This window comes from Peromyscus eremicus, chromosome 8b (assembly GCF_949786415.1).
Source record: "Peromyscus eremicus chromosome 8b, PerEre_H2_v1, whole genome shotgun sequence".
NCBI classification, from domain to species: domain Eukaryota; kingdom Metazoa; phylum Chordata; class Mammalia; order Rodentia; family Cricetidae; genus Peromyscus; species Peromyscus eremicus.
This window is the reverse complement of record NC_081424.1, coordinates 85,495-107,356: the sequence shown is the minus strand read 5'-3', so window position 1 is coordinate 107,356 and position 21,862 is coordinate 85,495.

Below are 21,862 nucleotides of genomic sequence, written 5' to 3'. Positions count from 1 at the left end.
GAGCAAGCTCACTGTTCTGGCACTATAGGAATTACTGTAGAGTAGAAGAGTGCTCTTTTCTCAAAAGCAGAGTGTGTTTCTTGTAAGGCAAGCTAGTGTTTCTTTCCCATTCATAAATGGAGTTGAATCACACAAAGTTTCTGGTCATACGAGCAAGAGTTATTTTCTGGTACAAAAAGTCACTATTGCGCTCCCTTTGACATACATAATGCAAATATCACTCGCATCTCTTCCCAGCACATACAGTGTTTTGGACTGAGGAGAAGCTACTGTTGTTGTCAGTTTCCTAAGCAGAGCTGAACTAGATGTGGCCCGAGTGTGTAGGAAGCACAGTTCATTTGTTTTGAGCAAGCATACTCTTTTGGCTTCATAGGAAACACAGTAGAGTAGAAGAGTGCTCTTATTTCAAAAGAAGAGTGTGTTTCTTTTAAGGCGAGATAGTATTAGTTTCCCATTCATCAACGGAGTTGAATCACATGCAGTTTCTGGTCTTAAGATCAAGAGTTGTTTTCTCCTAAGGAAAGTCACTATTGTGCTCCCATTGCCGTACAGTGCAAATAGCACTCGCGTCTGTTCTCTTCAAGTACAGTGTATTGGATTGAAGAGAAGCTAATGTTCCTGTCAGTTTCCTAAGCAGAGTTGAACTGTATATGGCCTGTGTGTGTAGGAAGCACAGTTCTTTTTTTATGAGTAAGTTCAATGTTCTGTCCCTGAAGGAAACACAGTAGAGAAGAAGAGTGCTCTTTTTTGAAAAGCAGAGTGTGTTTCTTGTAAAGTAAGCTAGGGTTTGTTTCCCATTCATAAAATAGTTGAATCACGTGCAGTTTCTGGTCTTAGAAGCAAGAGTTATTTTCTGGTAGGGAAAGTCACTATTGCACGGCCATTGCCATATACTGTGCAAATAGCACTCACGTCTGTTCCCAGCAAGTACAGTGTATTGGACTTCAGATAAGCTATTGTTCTTGTCAGTTTCCTAAGAAGAGTTGAAGTAGATATGGCTCGTGTGTGTAAAAAGCCCAGTTTTTTTTTTTTTTTGTTCTGTGCATGCTCACTGCTCTGGCCCTATAGGAAACAGAGTAGAGTAGAATAGTGCTCTTTTCTCAGAAGCATAGTATATATCTTGTAAGACGAGGTAGGGTTTGTCTCCCATTCATAAACGGAGTTGAATCAAATGCATTTTGGTCCGACGAGCAATAGTATTTTTCTGGTAATGAAAGTCACTATTGTGCTCCCCTTGTCATACATAGTGAAAATAGCCCTCGCATCTGTTCCCAGCAAGTACAGTGCATGGACTGAAGGGAAACCACTGTTCTTATCAGTTTCCTAAGCAGAGTTGAACTAGATATGGCCTGTGTATAGGAAGCACAGTTCTTCTGTTCTGAGCAAGCTCACTCTTCTGGCCCTATAGGAAAGACAGTGGAGTAGGAAAGTGCTCTTTTCTCAAAAGCACACTGTGTTTTTCTTGTAAGGCGACCTAGTGTTTGTTTGCCACTCATAAACGAAGTTGAACAACATGCAGATTCTGGTCCTACAGCAAGAGTTGTTTTCTGGTAAGGAAAGTCAGTAATGTGCTTGCTATGCCATATGCAGTGCAAATAGCACTGACATCTGTTCCCAAGAAGTACTGTGTATTGAACTGAAGAGATGTTCCTGCTCTTGTCAGTTTCCTAAACAGAGTTGAACAAGATATGGCTGGTGTGTATAGGAAGCACAGTTCTTTTGTTCTGAGCAAGCTCCCTCTTCTGCCCCTATAAAAAACAGAGTAGAGTAGAAGAGTGCTCTTTTCTCAAAAGCAGAGTGTGTTTCTTGTAAGGCGAGCTAGTGTTTGTTTCCCAGTCCTAAATGGAGTTGAATCACATGCAGTTTCTTGTCCTACGAGCAAGAGTTGTTTTCTGGTAAGAAGAGTCACTATTGCGCTCCCATTGCCATACACAGTGCAAATAGCACTCACGTCTGTTCCCACCAAGTACAGTGTATTGGACTGAAGAGAAGCTACTGTTCTCGTCAGTTTCCTAAGTGGAGTTGAACTAGATATGGCCCGTGTGTTGGAAGCACAGTTCTTTTGTTCTGAGCAAGCTCACTATTCTGGCACTATAGAAAACACAGTAGAGTAGAAGAGTGCTCTTTTCTCAAAAGCAGAGTGTGGTTCTTGTAAGGTGGGCTAGTGCTTCTTTCCCATTCATAAACGAAGTAGAATCACATGCAGTTTCTGATCCTACCAGCAAGAGTTGTTTTCTGGTAAGGAAAGTCACTATTGCATTCCCATTGCCATAAGTACTGCAAATAGCACTCGGGTATGTTCCCAGCAAGTACAGGGTATTGGACGTAGAGAAGCTACTGTTCTTGTCAGTGTTCTAAGCAGAGTTGAATGAGATATGGCTCGTCTGTATAGGATGCACAGTTCTTTTGTTCTCAGCAAGCTCACTGTTCTGGCACTATAGGAATTACAGTAAAGTAGATGAGTGCTCTTTTCTCAAAAGAAGAGTGTGTTTCTTGTAAGGTAAATTAGTGTCTGTTTCCCTTTCATAAACGGAGTTGAATCACATGCAGTTTCTGGTCCTACGAGCAAGAGTTGTTTTCTGGAAAGGAAGGTCACTGTTGTGTTCCCATTGCCATAAACAGTGCAAAGAGCACTAGCGTTTATTCCCAGCAATTACAGTGTATTGTACTGAAGAGAAGCTATTTTTCTTGTCAGTTTTCTAAGCCGAGTTGAACTAGATATGGCCCGTGTGTGTAGGAAGCACAGTTCTTTTGTTCTGATTAAGATTACTCTTCTGGCCCAGTAGGAAACAGAGTAGAGTAGATGAGTGCTCTTCTCTCAAAAGTAGAGTGTGTTTCTTGTAAGGCAAGCTAATGTTTGTTTCCCATTCATATATGGAGTTGAGTCACATGCAGTTTCTGGTTCTTAGAGCAAGAGTTGTTTTCTCGTAAGGAAAGTCACTATTGTGCTTCCATTGTCATACACAGTTAAATTAGCACTCGTGTCGGTTCCCAGCAAGCACAGTGTATTGGACTGAAGAGAAGCGACTGTTCTTGTCCGTTTCCTAAGAAGAGTTGAACTGTGTATGGCCTGTGTATGTAGGAAGCACAGTTCTTTTGTTCTAAGTTCACTGTTCTGTCCCTGTAGGAAACACAGAAGAGAATAAGACTGTTCTTTTATCAAAACAGAGTGTGTTTCTTGTAAAGCAAGCTAGTGTTTGTTTCCCAGTCATAAACAGAGTTGAATCACATGCAGTTTCTGGTCCTATGAGCAAGAGTTGTTTTCTGGTAATGAAAGTCACTATTGTGCTCCCATTGTCACAAACAGTGCAAATAGCACTATCGTCTGTTCCCAGCAAGTACAGTGTATTGGACTGAAGAGAAGCTACTCTTCCTGTCAGGTTCCTAAGCAGAGTTGAACTAGATATGGCCCATGTGTTTAGAAAGCACATTTCATTTGTTCTAAGCAAGCTAACTCTTCTGGTGCTATGGAAACACAGTAGAGTAGAAGAGTGCTCTTTTCTCAAAAGCAGAGTGTGTTTCTTGTAAGGCGAGCTCGTGTTTTTTTCCCATTCAGAAATGGAGTTGAATCACATGCAGTTTCTGGTCCTCCAGGCAAGCGTTGTTTTCTGGTAAGGAAAATCACCATTGTGATCCCATTGCCATACACATTGCAAAGAGCCCTCATGTCTGTTCTCCGCAAGTACAGTGTATTGAACTGAAGAGAAGCTACTGTTCCTGTGAATTTCCTTAGCAGAGTTGAACTAAATATGGCCGTGTGCGTAGGAAGCACATTTCATTAGTTCTGAGCAAGCTCACTCTTCTGGCCCTATGGAAACACAGTAGAGTAGAAGAGTGCTCATTTCTCAAAAGCAGAGTGTGTATCTTGTAGGGCAAGCTAGTGTTTTTTTCCCATTCAAAAATGGAGTTGAATCACATGCAGTTTCTGGTCGTATGAGCAAGAGTTGTTTTGTGGTAAGAAGAGTCACTTTTGAGCTCCCATTGCCATACACAGAACAAATAGCATTCACGTCTGTTCCCGGCAACTACAAGGTATTGAACTGAAGAGAATCTACTGCTCTTGTCAGTTTCCTAAGCAGAGTTGAACTAGATATGGCCCGTCGGTATAGAAAGCACAATTCTTTTGTTCTGAGCAAGCTCACTCTTCTGGCCAATAGAAAACCCAGTAGAGTAGAAGAGTGCTCTTTGCTCAAAAGCTGAGTGTGTTTCTTGTAAGGCAAGCTAGTGTTTGTTTCCTATTCATAAACGGAATTGAATCACATGCAGTTTCTGCTTCTAAAAGCTAGAGTTGTTTTCTGTTAAGGAAATTCACTTTGTGCTCACTTAACCAGATGTAGTGCAAATAGCACTCACAACTGTTACCAGCAAGTACAGTGTATTTGACTGAAGCGAAGATACTGTTCTTGTCAGTTTCTGAAGCTTAGTTGAACTAGATATGGCCCGTTTGTAGGAACCACAGTTCTTTTGTTCTGAGCAAGCGCACTCTTCTGGTCAATAGGAAACAGAGTAGAGTAGAAGAGTGCTGTTTCTACAAAACTGAGTGTGTTTCTTGTAAGGCAAGCTAGTCTTTGTTTCCTATTCATAAACGGTGTTGAATCACATGCAGTTTCTGGTCCTACGAGCAAGAGAGCAAGAGTTGTTTTCTGGAAAGGAAGGTCACTGTTGTGTTCCCATTGCCATAAACAGTGCAAAGAGCACTAGCGTTTGTTCCCAGCAATTACAGTGTATTGTACTGAAGAGAAGCTATTTTTCTTGTCAGTTTCCTAAGCCGAGTTGAACTAGATATGGCCCATGTGTGTAGGAAGCACAGTTCTTTTGTTCTGATTAAGATTACTCTTCTGGCCCAGTAGGAAACAGAGTAGAGTAGATGAGTGCTCTTCTCTCAAAAGTAGAGTGTGTTTCTTGTAAGGCGAGCTAATGTTTGTTTCCCATTCATATATGGAGTTGAATCACATGCAGTTTCTGGTCCTTAGAGCAAGAGTTGTTTTCTCGTAAGGAAAGTCACTATTGTGTTCCCATTGTCATACACAGTTAAAATAGCACTCGTGTCTGTTCCCAGCAAGCACAGTGTATTGGACTTAAGAGAAGTGACTGTTCTTGTCTGTTTCCTAAGGAGAGTTGAACTGTATATGGCCCGTGTATGTAGGAAGCACAGTTCTTTTGTTCTAAGTTCACTGTTCTGTCCCTGTAGGAAACACAGAAGAGAATAAGACTGCTCTTTTCTCAAAAGCAGAGTGTGTTTCTTGTAAAGCAAGCTAGTGTTTGTTTCCCAGTCATAAACGGAGTTGAATAACATGCAGTTTCTGGTCCTATGAGCAAGAGTTGTTTTCTGGTAATGAAAGTCACTATTGTGCTCGCATTGCCACAAACAGTGCAAATAGCACTCGCATCTGTTCCCAGCAAGTACAGTGTATTGGACTGAAGAGAAGCTACTGTTCCTGTCAGGTTCCTAAGCAGAATTGAACTAGATATGGCCCATGTGTTTAGAAAGCACATTTCATTTGTTCTAAGCAAGCTAACTCTTCTGGTGCTATGGAAACACAGTAGATTAGAAGAGTGCTCTTTTCTCAAAAGCAGAGTGTGTTTTTTGTAAGGCTAGCTAGTGTTTTTTTTCCCATTCAGAAATGGAGTTGAATCACATGCAGTTTTTGGTCCTCTAGGCAAGCATTGTTTTCTGGTAAGGAAAGTCACCATTGCACTCCCATTGTAGTACACATTGCAAAGAGCACTCGCGTCTGTTCCCTGCAAGTACAGTGTATTGAACTGAAGAGAAGCTACTGTTCCTGTGAGTTTCCTAAGCAGAGTTGAACTAAATATGGCTGTGTGTTTAGGAAGCACATTTCATTAGTTCTGAGCAAGCTCACTCTTCTGGCCCTATGGAAACACAGTAGAGTAGAAGAGTGCTCATTTCTCAAAAGCAGAGTGTGTATCTTGTAGGGCAAGCTAGTGTTTTTTTCCCATTCAAAAATGGAGTTGAATCACATGCAGTTTCTGGTCGTATGAGCAAGAGTTGTTTTGTGGTAAGAAGAGTCACTTTTGAGCTCCCATTGCCATACACAGAACAAATAGCATTCGCGTCTGTTCCCGGCAACTACAAGGTATTGAACTGAAGAGAATCTACTGCTCTTGTCAGTTTCCTAAGCAGAGTTGAACTAGATATGGCCCGTTGGTATAGAAAGCACAATTCTTTTGTTCTGAGCAAGCTCACTCTTCTGGCCAATAGAAAACCCAGTAGAGTAGAAGAGTGCTCTTTGCTCAAAAGCTGAGTGTGTTTCTTGTAAGGCAAGCTAGTGTTTGTTTCCTATTCATAAACGGAGTTGAATCACATGAAGTTTCTGCTTCTAGGAGTTAGAGTTGTTTTCTGTTAAGGAAATTCACTTTGTGCTCACTTAACCAGATGCAGTGCAAATATCACTCACGACTGTTCCCAGCAAATACAGTGTATTCGACTGAAGCAAAGATACTGTTCTTGTCAGTTTCTAAAGCTTAGTTGAACTAGATATGGCCCGTGTGTAGGAACCACAGTTCTTTTGTTCTAAGCAAGCGTACTCTTCTGGCCAATAGGAAACAGAGTAGAGTAGAAGAGTTCTCTTTCTACAAAACTGAGTGTGTTTCTTGTAAGGCAAGCTAGTCTTTGTTTCCTATTCATAAACGGTGTTGAATCACATACAGTATCTGGTCCTACGAGCAAGAGTTGTTTTCTGGTAAGGAAAGTCACTATTACGCTACCATTGCCATTTTCAGTGCAAATAACACTCGCGATTGTTCCCACAGTACAGTGTATTGGACTGAACAGAAGCTACTGTCGTTGTCAATTTCCTAAGCAGAGTTGAACTAGATATGGTCCGTGCGTGTAGGAAGCACAGTTCTTTTATTCTGAGTAAGCTAACTGTTCTGACCCTATAGGAAACATAGTAGAGCAGAAGGTTGCTCTTTTTTCAAAAACAGAGTGTGTTCCTGCTAAGGCAAGCTAGTGTTTTTTTCCCATTCATAAACAGAGTTGAATCACATGCACTTTCTAGTCCTACGAGCAAGAGTTGTATTCTGGTAAGAAAAGTCACTAAAGTACTACCATTGCCATACACATTGCAAATAGCACTCGAGTATGTTCCCCGCAAGTGCAGTGTGTGGGACTGAAGAGAAGCTACTGGTCTTGTCATTTTCATAAGCAGAGTTGAACTAGTTATGGCTCGTGTATGTTGGAATCACAGTTCTTTGTTCTGAGCAAGCTCACTCTTCTGGCCCTATAGGAAGCACAGTAAAGTAGAAGAGTGCTCTCTTTTCAAAAGCAGAGTGTGTTTCTGGTAAAGCGAGGTAGTTTTTGTTTCCCTTTCATAAACGGAGTTGAATCACATGCAGTTTCTCGTCCTACGAGAAGGGGTTTTCTGGTAATTAAAGACACATTTGTGCTCCCATTAAAATACACAGTGCAAATCGCCTTCGCGTCTTTTCCCAGCAAGTACAGTGTATTAGACTGAAGAGAAGCTACTGTTCTTGTCAGTTTCCTATGCAGAGTTGAACTAGTTATGGCCCGTGTGTGTAGGAAGCACAGTTCTTTTGTTCTGAGCAAGCTCACTGTTCTGGCCTTATAGGAAATACAGTAGAGTAGCAGAGTGCTCTTTTCTCAAAAGCAGAGTGTGTTTCTTGTAAGGCGAGCTAGTGTTTGTTTCCCATTCATAAACGGAGTTGAATCACGTGCAGTTTCTGGTCCTAGGAGCAAGAGTTTTCTGGTAAAAAAAAAAGTCACTGTAGCGCTCCCTTTGCCAAACACAGTGCAAATAGCCCTTGCATCTGTTTCCAGCAAGTACAGTGTATTGAACATAAGAGAAGATACTATTCTTCTCAGTACCTAGGCTGAGATTCACTAGATATCTCCCATGTGAGTAGGAAACACAGTACTTTTGTTCTGAGCAAGCTCACACTTCTAGCACTATAGAAAACACAGTAGAGAAGAAGAGTGCTCTTTACTCAAAAGCAGATTATGTTTTTTGTAAGGCGAGCTAGTGTTTGTTTTCCATTGATAATGGGTATTGAATCACATGCAGTTTCTCGTCCTACAAGCAAGATTTGTTTTCTGGTAAGGAAAGACACTATTGTGCTCAGATTGCCATACACAGTGCAAATAGCCCTAATGTCTGTTCCCAGCATTTACATTGTATTGGACTGAAGAGAAGCTACTGTTCTTGTCAGTTTCCTGAGCAGAATTGAACTAAATATGACCCATATGTGTAGGAAGCACAGTTCTTTTGTTCTGAGCAAGCTCACTGTTCTGGCCCTATAGGAAACACAGTAGTATAGAAGAGTGCTCTTTTCTCAAATGCTGAGTGTGATTCTTTTAAGGCGAGCCATTCTTTGTTTTCCATTCATTAAAGGATTTGAATCACATGCTCTTTCTGGTCCTAGGAGCAAGAGTTTTTTCTGGTAAAGAAAGTCACTATTGTGCTCCCATTGCCATACACAGTGCAAATAGCACTCGCGTCTGTTCCCAGCAAGGACAGTGTATTGGACTGAAGAAAAGATACTGTTCTTGTCAGTACTTAGGCTGAGTTTTACTAGATATTTCCCATGTGAGTAGGAAGCACAGTTCTTTTGTTCTGAGCAAGCTCTCCCTTCTGGTACTATAGGAAACACAGTAGAGAAGAAGAGTGCTCATTTCTCAAAAGCAGAGTGTGTTTTTTGTAAGGCGGGGTAGTGTTTGTTTCCCATCCTTAAAGGGAGTTGAATCACATGCATTTTCCTGTTCTATGATCAAGAGTTGTTTTCTGGTAAGGAAAGACACTATTGAGCTCACAATGCCATACACAGAGCAAATAGCCCTCATGTCTGTTCCCAGATATACATTGTATTGGACTGACGAGAAGCTACTGTTCTTGTCAGTTTCCTGAGCAGAATTGAACTACATATGACCCATATGTGTAGGAAGCACAGTTCTTTTGTTCTGAGCAAGCTTGCTGTTCTGGCACTTTAGGAAAGACAGTAGAATAGAAGAGTGTGCTTTTCTCAAAATCACTGTGTGTTTCTACTAAGGCGAGCTAGTGTTTGATTCCCATTCATAAACGGAGTTGAATTACATGCAGTTTCTGATCCTTAGAACAAGAGTTGTTTTCTCATAAGGAAAGTCACTATTGTGCTTCCTTTGTCATAAACAGTGCAAATAGAACTCACGTCTGTTCCCAGCAAGTACAGTGTATTGGACTGAAGAGAAGCTACTCTTCTTGTCTGTTTCCTAAGCAGAGATGAACTAGATGTGGCCCCTGTGTGTAGGAAGCACAGTTCTTTTGTTCTGAGCAAGCTCACTGTTCTGGCCCTATAGGAAACACAGTAGAATAGAAGAGTGCTCTTTTCTCAAATGCTGAGTGTGATTCTTTTAAGGCGAGCCATTCTTTGTTTTCCATTCATGAAAGGATTTGAATCACATGCTCTTTCTGGTCCTAGGAGCAAGAGTTTTTTCTGGTAAAGAAAGTCACTATTGTGCTCCCATTGCCATACACAGTGCAAATAGCACTCACGTCTGTTCCCAGCAAGGATAGTGTATTGGACTGAAGAAAAGATACTGTTCTTGTCAGTACTTAGGCTGAGTTTTACTAGATATTTCCCATGTGAGTAGGAAGCACAGTTCTTTTGTTCTGAGCAAGCTCTCCCTTCTGGTACTATAGGAAACACAGTAGAGAAGAAGAGTGCTCATTTCTCAAAAGCAGAGTGTGTTTTCTGTAAGGCGGGCTAGTCTTTGTTTCCCATCCTTAAAGGGAGTTGAATCACATGCACTTTCCCGTTCTACGAGCAAGAGTTGTTTTCTGGTAAGGAAAGACACTATTGAGCTCACAATGCCATACACAGAGCAAATAGCCGTCATGACTGTTCCCAGCATATACATTGTATTGGACTGACGAGAAGCTACTGTTCTTGTCAGTTTCCTGAGCAGAGTTGAACTAGATATGTCCCATGTGTGTAGGAAGCACAGTTCTTTGGTTCTGAGCAAGCTCACTCTTCTGGTCCTATAAGAAACACAGTAGAGAAGAAGAGTACTCTTTTCTCAAAAGCTGACTGTGTTTCTTGTAAGGCAATCTAGTGTTTGTTTCCCATTCATAAAGGGAGTTGAATCACATGCAGTTTCTGGTCCTATGATCAACAGTTATTTTCTGGTAAGGAAATCACTACTGTGTTCCTATTGCCATATACAGTGCAAACAAACCTCGTGTCTGTTCCCAGCAATACAGTGTATTGGACTGAATAGAAGCTACTGTTCTTGTCAGTTTCCTAAGCAGAGTTGAACTAGATATGGCCTGTGTGTGTAGGAAGCACAGTACTTTTGTCTCAGAAAGATCACTCTTCTGGTCCTTTAGGAAACACAGTAGAGTAGGAGAGTTCTGTTTTCACAAAAGTAGAGTGTGTTTCTTGTAAGGCGGTCTACGTTTAGTGTCCCATTCATAAAGGGAGTTGAATCACATGCAGGTTCTGGTCTTAAAAGTAAGAGTTGTTTTTTTGTAAGGAAACTCAGTATTGCGCTCCCATTGCCATACGCAGTGCAAATAGCCCTCGCATCTGTTCCCAGCAAGTACAGTGTATTGACTGAAGAGAAGCTAATGTTCCTGTCAGTTTCTGAAGCAGAGTTGAACTAGATAGGGCCGGTGTGTGTACGAAGTAAATTCCTTTTATTCTGAGCAAGCTCACTGTTCTTGCCTTAGAAACACAGTAGAGTAGAAGAGTGCTCTTTTCTCAAAAGCAACGTGTGATTCTTGTAAGGGGAGCTAGTGTTTGTTTCCATTAATGAATGGAGTGGAGTCACATGCAGTTTCTGTTCCTATGAGAAATAGTTGTTTTCTGGAAAGAAAAGTCACTATTTCGCTCAAATTACCATCCACAATGGAAATAGCCCTCGTATCTGTTCTCAAAAAGTATAGTGTATTGTACTGAAGAGAAGCTACTGTTCTTGTCAGTTTCCTAAGCAGAGTTGAACTAGATATGGCCCGTGTGTGTAGGAATCACAGTTCTTTTGTTCTGTACATGCTCACTGTTCTGGCCCTATGGGAAACACAGTAGAGTAGAAGAGTGCTCTTTCTTCAAAAGCATAGTGTGTTTCTTGTAAGGAAAGCTAGTGTTTGTTTCTCATTCATAAAAGGAGTTGAATCACATGCAGTGTCTGGTCCTATGAGCAAGTGTTGTTTTCTGGTAAGGAGAGTCACTATTGTGCTCTCTCTGCCATACATAGTGCAAATAACTCTCACGTCATTTCTCAGCTAGTACAGTGTATTGGACTGCAGAGAAGTTACTGTTCTTGTCAATTTCCTTAGCAGAGTTGAAATAGATAAGGCCTGTGTGTATATGAAATACATTTCTTTTGTTCTGAGCAAGCTCACTTCTCTGGCCCTAGAGGAAACACAGTAGAGTAGAAGAGTGGTTTTTTTCAAAAGCAGATGGTGTTTCTTGTAAGACAAGCTGGTGTTTGTTTCCCATTCATAAACAGAATTGAATCAAATGCAGTTTCTGGTTCTATGAGCTAGAGCTGTTTTCTGGTAAGGAAAGTCACTATTGTCCTCCCATTGCCATACACAGTACAAATAGCCCTCACGTTTGTTTCCAGCAAATACATTGCGCTCACATTAACAACACAGTGCAAATAGCATTCTCGTCTGTTCCTAGCAAGTACAGTGTATTGGACTGAAGAGAAGCTACTGTTCTTGTCAGTTTCCTAAGCAGAGTTGAACTAGATATGCCCCGTGTGTGTAGGAAGCACAGTTCTTTTGTTCTGAGCAAGCTCACTCTTCTGGCCCTACAGGAAACACAGTAGAGAAGAAGAGTGCTCTTTTCTCAAAAGCAGAGTGTGTTTCTTGTAAGGCGAGCTAGTGTTTGTTTCCCAGTCAGAAATGGAGTTGAATCTCATGCAGTTTCGGGTCCTACAAGTAAGAGTTGTTTTCTGGTAAGAAGAGTCACTATTGTGCTCCATTTGCCATACACTGTGCAAATAGCACTGGCGTCTGTTCCCAGCAAGTACAGTGTATTGGACTGAAGAGAAGCTACTGTTCTTGTCAGTTTCCTAAGCAGAGTTGAACTAGATATGGCCCGTGTGTGTAGGAAGCACAGTTCTTTTGTTCTGAGCAAGCTCACTGTTCTGGCCCTATAGGAAACACAGTAGAGTAGAAGAGTGCTCTTTTCTCAAAAGCAGAATGTGTTTCTTGTAAGACAAGCTAGTGTTTGTTTCCTATTCATAAACGGAGTTTAATCACATGCAGTTTCTGGTCCTAAGAGTAAGAGTTGTTTTCTGGTAAGGAAAGTCACTATTGTGTTCCCATTGCCACACACAGAGGAAATAGCACACGAGTCTGTTCCCAGCAAGTACAGTGTATTGGACTGAAGAGAAGTTACTGTTCATGTCAGTTTCCTAAGCAGAGTTGAACTAGATACGGCCCGTGTGTGTAGGAAGCACATTTCTTTTGTTCTGAGCAAGCTTACTGCTCTTGTCCTACAGGAAACACAGTAGAGTAGAAAAGTGCTCTTTTCGGAAAAGCAGAGTGTGTTTTTTGTAAGACAGGCTAGTGTTTGTATCTCATTAATAAACGGATTTGAATCTCATGCAGTTTCTGGTCCTATTAGCAAGTGTTTTTTTCTTGTAAGGAAAGTCACCTTTGCACTCCCATTGCCATACACAGTGCTAATTGCACTCGTGTCTGTTCCCAGCAAGTACAGTGTATTGCACTGAAGAGAAGATACTGTTCTTGTCAGTTTCATAAGCAGAGTTTTACTACATATGGCCCGTGAGAACAAATCACAGTTCTTTTGTTCAGAGAAAGCTTACTCTTCTGGCGCTATAGGAAACACAGTAGAGTAGAAGAGTGCTCTTTTCTCAAAAACAGAGTGTGGTTCCTGTAAGGGAAGCTAGTGTTTGTTTAACATTTTAAATGGAGTTGAATCACATGCAGTTTTTGGTCCTATGAGCAAGAGTTGTATTCTCGTCAAAAAAAAAAAAAACAACTCTATTGCGTTCCCATTGCCATCCACAGTGCAAGTAGCACTTGCGTCTGTTCCCACCAATTACAGTGTATTGGACTGAAGAGAAGCTACTGTTCTTGTCAGATTCCTAAGCAGAATTGAACTAGATATGGCCCATGTGTGTAGGAAGCACATTTCTTTTGTTCTGAGCAAGCTCACTCTTCTGGCCCTATAGGAAACACAGTAGAGTAGAAGAGTGCTCTTTTCTCAAAAGCAGAGTGTGTTCCTTGTTATGCGAGCTAGTGTTTGTTTCCAATTCATAAATGAAATTGAATCACATGCAGTTTCTGGTCCTATGAGCAAGAGCTGTTTTCTGTTAAAGAAAGTTACCATGGCTCTCCCAGTGAATACACAGTGCAAATAGCACTGGTGTCTGTTCACAGCAAGTAGAGTGTTTTCAACTGGAGAGAAACTACTGTTATTGTCAGATTCCTATGCAAAGTTGAACTAGATATGGCCCATGTGTGTAGGAAGCAGAGTTCTTTTCTTCTGAGCAAGCTCACTGTTCTGGCCCTATAGCAAACCCAGTAGAGTAGAAGAGTGCTCTTTTCTCAAAAGCAGAATGTGTTTCTTGTAAGACAAGCTAGTGTTTGTTTCCTATTCATAAACGGAGTTTAATCACATGCAGTTTCTGGTCCTAAGAGTAAGAGTTATTTTCTGGTAAGGAAAGTCACTATTGTGCTCCCATTGCCATACACAATGCAAATAGCACTCGCGTCTTTTTCCAGGAAGTACAGTGTATTGGACAGAGGAGAAGCTATTGTTCTACTCAGTTTCTTAATCAGAGTTGAACAAGATATGACCCATGTGTTTTGGCAGCACAGTTCTTATGTTTTGAGCAAGCTAACTGTTCTGGCCTTATAGGAAGTGTGCTCTTCTCTCAAAAGCAGAGTGTGTTTCTTTTAAGGGAGCTAGTGTTTGTTTCCCATTCAAAAACGGAGTTGAATCATATGCCGTTTCTGTTCCTACGAGCAAGAGTTGTTTTCTGGTATGGAAAATCACTGTTGTGTTCCCCTTGCCAAACACAGGGCAAATAGCTCTCGCATCTGTTCCCAGCAAGTACAGTGTATTGGACTGAATGAAGGTACTGTTCTTCTCATTTTCCTAAGTAGTGTTGAACTAGATATGGCCCATGTGTGTAGGAAGCACAGTTCTTTTGTTCTGTGCTCAATCACTGTTCTGGCCCTATAGGAAACACAGTAGAGTAGAAGAGTGCTCTTTTCTCAAAAGCATGATGTTTTTATTCTAAGGCGATCTAGTGTTTGTTTCCCATTCATAAACTGATTTGAATCACATGTAGTTTCTGGTCCTCCGATCAAGAGTTGTTTTCTGGGTGGGAAAGTCACTATTGCGCTCCCATTGCCATACCCATTGCAAATAGCACTCGGGTCTGTTCGAAGGAAATACAGTGTATTGGACTGAAGAGAAGCTACTGTTCTTGTCAGTTTCCTAAACAGAGTTGATCTGTATATGGCCCGTGTGTTGGTATAACAGTTCTTTTGTTCTTAGCAAGCTCACACTTCTGGCTGTGTTTCCCATTTATAAAAAATGTTAAATCACATGCAGTTTCTGGTCCTACGAACAAGAGTTGTTCTCTGGTAACTAAACTAACTTTGCACTTCCATTGCCATTCACAGTGCAAATGGCCGCTCGTCTGTTCCCTGGAAGTACACTGCATTGGACTGAAGAGAATCTACTGACTTGTCAGTTTCCTAAGCAGAACTGAACTAGATATGGGCAGTGTGTGTAGGAAGCACAGTTCTTTTGTTCTGAGAAAGCTCACTGTGCTGGCCATATAGGAAACCCAGTAGAGGAGAAAAATGCCCTTTTCTCAAATCAGAGTGTGTTTCTTTTAAGGCAAGCCAGTGTTTGTTTGCCAACATAAACAGAGTTGATTCACATGCAGTTTCTGGTCCTACAAGCAAGAATTTTTTTTCTAATAAGGAAAGTCTCTATTGTGCTCCCAATGTCATAAACAGTGCAAAGAGAACTCGCGTCTGTTCCCAGAAACTGCAGTTTATTGGACTGAAGAGAAGCTACTGTTCTTGTCAGTTTCCTAAGCAGAATTTAACTAGATATGGCCTGTGTGTGTGAAAAGCACAGTACTTTAGTTCTGAGCAAGTTCAATGTTCTGGATCTATAGGAAACAGAGTAGAGTAGAAGAGTGCTCTTTACTCAAAAGCAGAGTGTGTTTCTTGTAAGGCGAGCAAGTATTTGTTTCCCATTAATAAACAGAGTTGAATAACATGCACTTTCTAGTACATTAAGCAAGAGTTTTTTTTTCTGGTAAGGAAATTCATTGTTGTGCTCCCGTTGCCATACACACTGCAAATAGCACTCACGTCTGTTCCCAACAAGTACAGTGTATTGTACTGAAGGGAAGCTACTGTTCTTGTCAGTTTCCTAAGCAGAGTTGAACTAGATATGGCCCGTGTTTGTTGGAAGCAAAATTATTTTGTTCTGAACAAGCTAACTGTTCTGGCCCTATGGAAACACAGTAGAGTAGAAAAGTGCTCTTTTCTGAAAAGCATGGTGTGTTTCTTGTAAGGCGAGCTAGTGTTTGTTTTGCATTTATAAACCGAGTTGAATCATGTGCAGTTTCTGGTCCTATGAGCAAGAGTTGTTTTCTGGTATGGAAAGTCACTATTGAATTCCCCTCGCCATACACAGTGCAAATAGCCCTCGTGTCTTTTCCAAGCTAGTACAGTGTATTGGACTGAAGAGAATCTACTGTTCTTGTATGTTTCCTAAGCAGAGTTGAACTAGATATAACCTGTGTGTGTAGGAAGCACAGTTCTTTGTTCTGAGCAAGCTCACTGTTCTGCCTTATAGGAAACACAGTAAAGTAGAAGAGTGCTCTTTTCTCAGTGGTAGAGTGTGTTTCTTTAGGTGAGCTAGGGTTTGTTTCCCATTAATAAATGCAGTTGAATCACATGCAGTTTCTGGTCCTACGAGCAAGAGTTGTTTTCTGGTGAGGAAAGTCACTATTGTGCTCAAATTGTCATACACTGTACAAATAGCACTCGAGTGTGTTCCCAGCAAGAAGAGTGTATTGGACTGAAGAGAAGCTACTGTTCTTTGTCAGTTTCCTAAGAAGAGTTGAACTCGATATGGCCATTGTGTGTAGGAAACACAGTTCTTTTGTTCTGAGCAAGCAAACTATTCTGGCCCTATGGAAACAGAGTAGAGTAAGAGAGTTCCCTTTTCTCAAAAACAGAGTGTGTTTCTTGTATGTCGAGCTAGTGTTTGTTTTCCATTCATGAATGGAGTTGAATTACATGCAGTTTCTGATCCTACAAGCAAGAGATGTTTTCTGGTAAGGAAAGTCACTATTGGGCTCCCATTGCCATATACAGTGCAAATAGCACTCGTGTCTGTTCCCATCAAGTACAGTATATTGGACTGAAGAGAAGTTACTGTTCTTGTCAGTTTCCTAAGCAGAGTTGAACTAGATATGACCTTTGAGTTTAGAAAGCACAATTCTTTTGTTCTGAGCAAGCTCACTGTTCTAACACTATAGGAAACAGAGTAGAGTATAAGAGTGTTCTTTTCTCAAAAGCAGAGTGTGTTTCTTGTAAGACGAGCTAGTGTTGGTTTTCCATTCATAAACAGAGTTAAATCACATGCAGTTTCTCAAAATACGAACAAAAGTTTTTTCTGGTAAGGAAAGTCACTATTGCGCTCCCATTGCCATACACAGGGCAAATAGCACTCTCGTCTGTTCCCATAAACTACAGTGTATTGGACTGAAGAGAAGCTACTGTTCTTGTCAGATTGAACTAGATATTGCCCGTGTGTGTAGGAAGCATGGTGCTTTTTTTCTGAGCAAGCTCACTGTTCTGTCCCTATAGAAAACACAGTGGAGTAGAAGAGTGCTCTTCTCTCAAAAGCAGAGTGTGTTTCTTGTAATGCGAGCTAGTGTTTGTTTCCCATTCATAAAGGGAGTTGAATCACATGCAGTGTCTGTTCCTACATGCATAAGTAGTTTTCTGGTAAGGAAAGTCACTACTGCGATCCAATTACAATACCCAGTGCAAATAGCACTCGCATCTGCTACCAGCAGTTACAGTGTATTGGACTTAAGAGAAGCTACTGTAATTCTCAGTTTCCTAAGCAGAGTTGAACTAGATATGGCCTTAGTGTGTAGGAAGCACAGTTCTTTTGTTCTGGGGAAGCTCACTGTTCTGGTCCTATAGGAAAAAGTGTAGAGTAGAAGAGTGCTCTTTTCTCAAAAGCAGAGTGTGTTTCTTGTAGGCGAGCTAGTGTTTCTTTCCCATTCCTAAATGTAGTTGTATCACATGCAGTTTCTGGTCCGACGAGCAGGAGTTGTTTTCTGGTAAGGAAAGTCACTATTGTGCTCCCAATGCCATACACAGTGCAAATAGCACTCACACCTGTTCCCAGCAAGTACAGTGTATTGGACTGTAAAGGAGGTACTGCTCTTTTCAGTTTCCTAACCAGAGTTGAACTAGATATGGCCCATGTGTGTAGGAAGCACAGTTCATTTGTTATAAAAGCTCACTCTTTTGGCCATATAAGAAACTCAGTAGAGTAGAAGAACGCTCTTATCTCAAAGGCAGAGTGGGTTTCTTGTAAGACGAGCTAGCGTTTTTTTTCCCATTCATAAGCGGATTTGAATCACATGCAGTTTATGGTCTTACGAGCAAGAGTTGTTTTCTAGTAAGGAAAGTCACTATTGTGCTCTCAATGACATACACAGTGCAAATAGCACTCGCGCCTGTTCCCAGCAAGTACAGTGTATTGGACTTAAGAGAAGGTACTGTTCTCATCAGTTTTCTAAGCAGAGTTGAACGAAATATGGCCGGTGTATGCAGGAAGCACAGTTGTTTTGTTCTGAGCATGCTCACTGTTCTGTCCCTATAGAAAACACAGTGGAGTAGAAAAGTGTTCTTCTCTCAAAAGCAGAGTGTGTTTCTTGTAAGGTGAGCTAGTGTATGATTCCCATTCATAAGGGGAGTTAATTACATGCAGTTTCTGGTCCTACGAGCAAGAGTAGTTTTCTGGTAAGGAAAGTCACTATTGCGATCCAATTGCAATACCCACTGCAAATAGCACTCGCGTCTGTTCCCAGCAAATACAATGTATTTCACTGAAGAGAATGTACTGTTATTGTCAGTTTCCTAAGCAGTGTTGGATGAGATATTGCTCGTGTGTGCAGAAAGAACATTTCTTTTTCTCAGAGCAAGCTGACTGTAATGTCCTATAGGAAGCACAGTGGAGTAGAAGACTGCTCTTCTCTCAAAAGCAGAGTGTGTTTCTTGTAAGGCAAGCTAGTGCTTTTTTCCCTATCATAAGCAGAGTTGAATCACATGCAGTTTCTGGTCCTATGAGCAAGAGTTGTTTTCTCCTAAGGAAAGTCACTATTGTGCTCCCAATGCCATACACAGTGCAAATAGCTCTCGTGTGTGTTCCCAGTAAGTACAGTGTATTGGACTGAAGAGAAGCTACTGTTCTTTTCAGTTTCCTAAGCAGAGTTGAACTAGATATGGCCCGTGTGTGTAGGAAGCACAGTTCTTTTTTTCTGAACAAGCTCACTCTTCTGGCCATATAGAAAACAGTGTAGAGGATAAGTGTGCTCTTTTATCAATTGCAGAGTTTGTTTCTTGTAAGACAAGATAGTGTTTGTTTCCCCTTCCTAAACGGAGTTGAAGCACATGCAGTTTCTGGTCCTATATACAGTATTTTTTTCTGGTAAGGAAAGTCGCTATTGTGCTCCCAATGTCATATACAGGGCAAATAGCACGCACGTATGTTCCCAGCAAGTACAGAGTATTGTACTGAAGAGAAGCTACTGTTCTTATCAATTTCATAAGCGGAATTTAACAAGATATGGCACGTGTGTGTAGGAAGCACACTTCTTTTGTTCTAAGAAAGCTCAGTCCTCTGGCCCTTTGGAAACACAGAAGAGTAGAAGAGTGTTCTTTTCTCAAGACCAGAGTGTGTTTCTTGTAAGGTGAGCTAGTGTTTGTTTCCCATTCATAAACGGAGTTGAACCACATGCATATTCTGTTCCTACGAGTAAGTGTTGTTTTCTGGAAAGAAAGTCACTATTGTGCTCCCATTGCCATACACAGTGCAAATAGCACTCGCGTCTGATACCAGCAAGTACCCTGTATTGGAATGAAGAGAAGCAACTGTTCTTGTCATTTTCCTACGCAGAGTTGAATTAGATATGGCCTCTGTGTGTAGGAAGCAAGGTTCATTTGTTGTGAGCAAGCTCACTCTTCTGGCACTATAGAAAATACAGTAGAGTAGAAGAGTGCTCTTTTCTCAAAAGCAGAGTGTGTTTCTTATAGGCAAGCTAGTGTTTGTTTCCCATTCCCAAACAGAGTTGAATCACATGTAGTTTCTGGTCCTACGAGCAAGAGTTGTTTTCTGGTAAGGAAAGTCACTATTACGCTCCCATTGCCCTACACACTGCAAATAGCACTCCTGTCTCTTCCCAGCAAGTACAGTGTATTGGCTTGAAGAGAAGCTACTGTACTTCTCAGTTTCCTAAGCGGAGTTGAACTAGATATGGCCTGTGTGTGTAGGAAGCACAGTTCTTTTTTTTGTGCAAGCTCACTCTTCTGGCCCTATAGAAACACAATAGAGTAGAAGAGTGCTCTTTTCTCAAAGGCAGAGTGTGTTTCTTTTAGTGATAGCTCCTGTTTGTTTACCATTTATATACGGAGTTGAATCTTATGCAGTTTCTGGTCCTATGAACAAGAGTTGTTTTCTGGTAAGGAAATTCACATTGTGTTCCCATTGCCATACACAGTGCAAATAGCACTCGCGTCTGTTCCCAGCAAGTACAGTGTATTGGACTGAAGAGAAGCTACTGTTCTTATCAATTTCTTATGCTGAGATGAACTAGATATGGCCCGTGTGTAGAAAGCACAGTTATTTTGTCCTGATTCAGCTCACTCTTCTGGCACTATAGGAAACACAGTAGCATAGATGAGTGCTCTTTTCTCAAAAGTAGAGTGTGTTTATTGCAAGGCGAGCTAGTGTTTGTTTCTCGTTCATTAACACAGTTGTATCACATGCAGTTTCTGGTCCTATGAAGAAGAGTTGTTCTCTGTTAAGGAAAGTCACTATTGTGCTCCCCTTGTCATACACAGGGCAAATAGCAATCGCGTCTGTTCCTAGCAAGTGCAGTGTACTGGACTGAAGAGAAGCTACCGTTCTTGGCAGTTTTCTAAGCAGAGTTGAACTATATATTACTCGTGTGTGCAGGAAGCACAGTTCTTTTGTTCTGAGCAAGCTCACTCTTCTAGCCCTATAGGAATCACGGTAGAGTAGAAGAGTGCTCTTTCTACAAAACTGAGTGTGTTTCTTGTAAGACAAGCTAGTGTTTGTTTCCCATTCATAAACGGAGTTGAACCACATGCATATTCTGTTCCTACGAGTAAGTGTTGTTTTCTGGAAAGAAAGTCACTATTGTGCTCCCATTGCCATATACAGTGCAAATAGCACTCGTGTCAGTTCCCAGCAAGTACAGTGTATTGGACTGAAGAGAAGCTACCGTTCTTGTCTGTTTCCTAAGCAGAGTTGAACTAGATATGGCCCGTGTGAATGAAGCACAGTTCTTCTGTTCAGAGCAAGCTCACTCTTTTGGCATTATAGGAAACACAATGGAGTAGAAGAGTGCTCATTTCTCAAAAGCAGAGTATGTTTCTTTTAAGGCGAACTAGTGTTTGTTTCCCATTCATAAAAGGAGTGAATTACATGCAGTTTCTTCTCCGACTACCAAGAGTTGCTTTCTGATAAGGAAAGTCACTATTGTGATCCCATTTCCATACACAGTGCAAATAGCATTCGCATCTGTTCCTAGCAAGTACAGTGTATTGGACTGAAAAGAAGCTACTGTTCTTTACAGTTTCCTAAGCAGAGTTAGACTAGATATGGTTTGTGCGTGTAGGAAGCACAGTTCTTTTCTTCTGAGCAAGCTCATTGTTCTGGCCCTATAGGAAACACAGTAAAGTAGAAGAGTGCTCTTTTCTTAAAAGCAGAGTGTGCTTTTTCTAAGGGGAGCTAATGTTTTTTTCCTATTTATACACAGAGTTGAATCTCATGCAGTTTCTGGTCCTACAAGCAAGAGTTGTTTTCTGGTAAGAAAAGTCACTATTTTGTTCCCAGTTCCATACAGAGTGCAAATAGCATTCGCATCTGTTCCCAGCAAGTACAGTTTATGGTACTTAAGGGAAGCTACTGTTCTTGTCAGTTTCCTAAGCAGAGTTGAACTAGATATGCCCAATGTGTGTAGGAATCACAGTTCTTTTGTTCTGAGCAAGCTAACTCTTCTGGTTCTGTAGGAAACACCGTAGAGTAGAAGAGTGCTTTTTTATCAAAAGCAGAGTGTGTTTATTGTATGCGAGCTAGTGTTTGTTTCCCCTTCATAAATGGAGTTGAATCACTTGCAGTCTCTTCTCCTATGAGCAAGAGTTGTTTTCTTGTAAGGAAAGTGACTATTGTGCTGCCATTGACATACACACTGCAAATAGCACTCGCGTCTGTTCCCAGCATACAGTGTACTGGCCTGAAGAGAAGCCATTTTTCTTGTCAGTTTCGTAAGCAGAATTGAACTAGATATGGGCCGGGTGTGTAGGATGCACAGTTCTTTTATTCTGAGCAAGTTCACCTTTCTGATTCCTATAGGGAACACAGTAGAGTAGAAGAGTTCTCTTTTCTCCAAAGCAGAGTGTGTTTCTCATAGGACAAGCTAGTGTTTGTATCTCATTCATTTACAGAGTTGAACCACATGCAGTTTCTGGTCCTACGTGCAAGAGTTATTTTTTGGTAAGGAAAATCACTATTGTGCTTCATTTGCCATACACAGTGCGAATAGCACTCGTGTCTTTTCCAGGCAAGT